General features: G+C 45.0%; 1 non-coding gene across 1 annotated transcript; it reads right to left on the bottom strand.

The window, feature by feature from the left end:
• Window positions 1-5,006: 5,006 nt before the first annotated feature.
• Window positions 5,007-5,081, bottom strand: Trnas-uga. The gene has a single exon. It is a non-coding gene; the product is annotated as a tRNA-Ser (tRNA).
• Window positions 5,082-5,469: the final 388 nt, after the last annotated feature.

Genomic DNA, 5,469 nt, shown 5'->3' with positions numbered 1-5,469 from the left:
TTTATTCGAATTAGTCTGCATTAGCACCTATCCGCCAATATAGTCGTGCGAGTTTAAAGGCCAGAAGGTGTGCCGGCCGCAGGCCGCATCCGTCTGGCGGACAACGACACAGCCCGGTGTGTAGGCCATCCTGGATGTGCTTTTAGGCGGTTTCCCAATCCCATTAGGTGAATACTGGGCTGATGCCCAAGTCCCACCTCTGTTACACGATTCGGAAACATATAGAAAATTTTAGCTAACTTTCTCATAGACAACACTACACATACACACATACCGTTCCTGGTGGGCGGGGAGTGCTGACGAGGTAGTGGCATGAAGGGCATCCGTCCACCCCGTAAATTAACTGTGCTCCATCCGTTGATAATCCTGCTGACACTGTGCCAGTGCGGGAAAATGGCATAAGACAATGAAGAAACAGAACTCTATACTGCCATCTCAGAAAATACACTATGTATTTAATAGTACCCGAGCAACCCTACGTCATGAGAAAATGGCCACTACATGCAACGAGAGACGAACCTACGAGTATAGAAGGACGCAGGTAGTATCGTGTTGTCAGTAGAGAAGCAGTACATCCACCCACATCTAAATCTGGATACTTTAAAAATCACACTTAAGTGCCTGGCAGAGGGCTCATCGAACCACCTTCGCCGGCCGGAGTGGCCGTGCAGTTCTAGGCGCTACAGTCTGCAACCGAGCGACCGCTACGGTCGCAGTTTCGAATCCTGCCTCGGGCATGGATGAGTGCGATGTCCTTGGGTTAGTTAGGTTTAATTACTTGTAAGTTCTAGGCCACAGATGACCTCAGAAGGTAAGTCGCATAGTGCTCAGAGCCACTTGAACCATTTGAACCACCTTCACAATAATTCTCTATTACTAGAACCTCCAAGAGCGCGCGGAAAAAACAAACACCTGTATCTTTCCGTGCGAGCTCTTATTTCCATCATTTTATTGTGATGATCGTTCCTCCCAATGTAGATGGGCGTCAAAAACATATTTTAGAATTCGGAGGAGAAAGTTGGTGATAGAAATTTCGTGAGATCACGCCGCAAAGCGGGTGATCCTCCATCTCGGAGTAAGTGCGCTGGCAAGCGCGACAGCGGCACCTCCCATCCGTCGTAAAACTCGTGTTGTGCAGCTTCTTCATGTAACCCATCTGCCTCTGTACTATTATTTGAGTGATGTTCATCGGTTTCGGCTTGTTCATCACGACGGGTAGCATCTTCATACATTCTTCTTGTGTACGGCAATGCGGAACGCAAGTGGTACGCCATCCTGCAATGTCCAAAACATAAAAGAGCCTAGATAGCCACTGCCAACGATAGTGTAAACATAGTTCGTACATACATGTACAATGCCACCTAGGTTTCTCATTTTTCAACTTGTGTACAAGCCTATACTTCTTTTTACCCTGACAGGGAGACCTCACTGGACGTGAGGCCATTTCCTAGGATGGCCTACGGCTGTGTGTCTGAGAAGGACTATGAGTAAATACTGTGGCTCTAATAGGTGTACCACAGGGGTCTGTATCTACCTTGTCTAAAATCAAAATATCGCTGCGCACATCTTATACCGTTTGGCATAAATACAAATTCCCTGTAGGCATCCCTAAATTGAAGTATTAATTGCTGCAAATTAGGCTTATAAAACCACAATTCTTCTAGAACAATGACAGCAGCGGCATAGTTTATCTTATTCCCATAAAATGTTAATGCTAAATGCTAAATGTTAATGCTTTGTTTTAATGAAGCCCACGGCAAATTGTGAATCATGTCCGTGACACTCTCTCCACGATTTCTAAATGATAGAAAACAGCTGCTCTTTTTCGAACTTTCTTGACGTGCTTCATTAATCTTATCTGGTAAGGATACCAGACCGCGCAGTAGTACTCCAAAAGAGGACGTACAAACGAAGTGTAGGCAGTCTCTTTAGTAGATCTGTTGCATCATCAACTGTTGTGCCAATAAAACGCAATCTTTGGTCAGCCTTTCCCACAACATTTTCTCTGAGTTCTTTCCAAATTAACTTGTGCGTAATTGTAACTCCTAGGTATTTAGTTCAGCTTATCGGATTCCTTTTGGCACTCGTGTGCATGACGGTACACACTTTTCAATATTTAGGGTCAACTGCCAATTTTCGCACCATACAGATATCTTTTCTAAATCGTTTTGCAATTGTTTTGATCTTCTGATGACTTTATTAGATGATAAACGACAGTATCATCTGCAAACAACCTAAGGCAGCTGCTCAGATTGTCTCCTAAATCTTTTATGTAGATAAGGAACAACGGAGGCCCTATAATACTACCTTGGGGAACGTCAGAAATCACTTCTATTTTACTTGATGACTTTTCCCCAATTAGTACAAACTGTGACCTTTCTGACACGAAATCAGGAATCCAGTAACACAACCGAGAGCACGCAATTTGGGTACAAGCCACTTGTGAGGTACAGTGTCAAAAGCCATCTGGAAATCTAGAAACACGGAAACAATTTGAAATCCCTTCGCAACAGCCGTCAATACTTCGTGTGAATAAAGAGCTAGTTGTGTTTCACAAGAACGATGTAAGAGGATAATAGGGCGGCCACAAGAGCTCGTTGACTTCGAATGTGTAATATTCGTGGGATGTCACCTCAGTAGCCGGCCGGGGTGGCCAAGCGGTTAAAGGCGCTGCAGTCTGGAACCGCGCGACCGCTACGTTCGCAGGTTCGAATCCTGCCTCCGGCATGGATGTGTGTGATGTCCTTAGGTTAGTTAGGTTTAAGTAGTTCTAAGTTCTAGGGGACTGATGACCTTAGAAGTTAAGTCCCATAGTGCTCAGAGCCATTTGAACCATCACCTCAATAAGAAAGCAACTGTTCTAAGGCTTCCAAAGACGATTGTTGGATATGTTTTTGAGAAGTGACAACGTAAAAGCCTTCCGAAGATGACAAATTCATTTGTCGAAACAAAAATAATAAAATTTATTTGCGACTGGTGACTGAAATTTGTCCTGAGAAAATAATTCGTCGGTTGCTGAAAATTACAGTCGTAAATAAAATAATTGTTTGAATTATTGTGTCCAAGTACAATTCAAACACTATAGTTCAATTCTTTTATCTTGGCGGTTCGTGCATGCCCGCCCAGACGCAGGAGATAGCTGCGTTGCCAGTTGTATGCGCCAAGAGAAGCAGCGCCATACTACAGTTCGCAAACTTACTTTTGGGGGGAGCGCGCAGTTTATGAAATAAAGTCACCACGGCCGCATTAACCCTTTCCCTGCTACAGAGACGTGCTCCCCAAATTCCGCGATGTGCACGATTTTGTCATCACTGCACTGCTCGCCTGTGCAGACACATGGTGTTTCGACTGCTTTGACACACTTTATCATTCGATTTCACAAAAACTATTTGGCACAAAAACTTGATTTTTACGCATCTTCTTGACCGATACCTTCCCCCCATAAATGACTTAATTTTGTTTCGATGTTCAACGCAGTTATTGTGCAGCATTAGATGTAGTAAACTATTGCACGAAATTTGGAAGAGTTTGCAGAGGTAAAAGTCCGTAGTGTATACTTTCCATATGGTCGATTTTAGTTGCCACTAGAAATTTCAAAAAATTACATTCAAACGAATAAAATTCATGAAGTAAGACACTTCGATATTGTTTTTAAATAAAGAAAATATTAAGCAACGAACAAGATTTAAACTTAGAACCTTTTGCTCAGCAGCCATACACTTTTACCATTACGCTACCGCAGCTCGTCATTCAATACATCTCCCGGAGGACTTGAAACTATTACGTAAAATACCGACAAACACTACTGGTATGACTATGAATTACTCACGTTTCGTCGATGTACAATAGGAAATAAACAATTACCGCTGTTCTTTATTGCGAAAAAGCGGTTAGTGAGAATGATACAAACACCTTTCCTTGCTATCGCCTGAATTAGGAGGCTTATTGCTTGTTTGGTTTAATTAATTAATAGAATATGAAGCAATCGGTATAAAGAATGCTTTTTCCAAACTTTATATAAAAGAAAGTCTGCTATCAAGACATTGCTTTTGTTCAGTTACTTTATTTATGACTGAACGTTTCTAAAACTGAAGACATTCGTCGTGCTCTGTACCGCAGTCAAGCTCTGGCAACGTCGTTCTCTGTTCATTGGCTGACTGTTTCGTGACGTCAGATGCGCAGAACGAACCTAAACTCGGCCGCCGTCATAAATGACGCGCACTTTAGTCTCGGTCCCCGTCGATAATGCTATCGTGGCGTGATATCAGAATATACTTTGCGAACTTTTAACATTTCAGCCTCTCCTCCTCATACCGTTAGGACTAGCGGTCTAAGTAAGGAAACCAGAACAAAAAAGGGAAATTTGCTGGATGGATCAGAAAATGTGGTGGGAGGCATTTTCAGCCGTCGCGACAAATGAATTACTGCGGCCTTCGATGCGTCAGTGACTGCGGTGAGCGTGCCGTGTTCATCCCCAGAGTTTCCAACACGCAGAATGTGAAAGGAACCAGGCGCGTACCCTTTTTTTTTGTGAGAGCGATATGTTATGCATTGCGGTCTGCCCGGGCCCCCGCGACGCAGCGCAGATTCGCGTCCGGTCACGTCTCGCGGCGACCGTGCGTCATGCTTGTTCCGCCGTCCCTCGCCACCCTCACCCAACCCGCGTCCATAGCCCTAGCATTGCCCTGCGACGCAGGGCTCAATATTTAAAACGTCCGACTAGCACGGAAGTGGCGTGCGCTCGCTTTCCCTGCTCTGGCAGACGCATTAACCGTCTGATCTCTCTTTTCTAAAATTAAAATCTGGTGTGTCCGCCGCTGGCGGGCACAAGTAGACATCCCAGATACAGGGAACAAACGGAAGTTTATTGTACACGATTTTCAGGGCTGAAATCAAGGGGAAACTACAGCCGTAATTCCACACTGAAACAAAAGCAACCATAATGAGATTTTCACTCTGCAGCGGAGTGTGCGCTGATATGAAACTTCCTGGCAGATTAAAACTGTGTGCCGGACCGAGACTCGAACTCGGGACCTTTGCCTTTCACGGGCAAGTGCTCTACCAACTGAGCTACCCAAGCACCACTCACGTCCCGTCCTCACAGCTTTACTTCTGCCAGTACCTCGTCTCCTACCTTCCAAACTTTACAGAAGCTCTCCTGCGAACCTTGCAGAACCAGCACTCAGTTGGTAGAGCACTTGCCCGCGAAAGGCAAAGGTCCCGAGTTCGAGTCTCGGTCCGGCACACAGTTTTAATCTGCCACGAAGTTTCATATCAGCGCACACTCCACTGCAGAGTGAAAATCTCATTCTGGAAACATCCCCCAGGCTGTGGCTAAGCCATGTCTCGGCAAGAACCTTTCTTTCAGCAGCGCTGGTTCTGCAAGGTTCGCAGGAGAGCTTCTGTAAAGTTTGGAAGGTAGGAGACGAGGTACTGGCAGAAGTAAAGCTGTGAGGACGGGGCGTGAGT

This window comes from Schistocerca americana, chromosome 8, assembly GCF_021461395.2.
Source record: "Schistocerca americana isolate TAMUIC-IGC-003095 chromosome 8, iqSchAmer2.1, whole genome shotgun sequence".
NCBI classification, from domain to species: Eukaryota; Metazoa; Arthropoda; class Insecta; order Orthoptera; family Acrididae; genus Schistocerca; species Schistocerca americana.
Note: the sequence above shows the minus strand (reverse complement) of the source record. Positions and strands in the feature narration are given on the sequence as shown.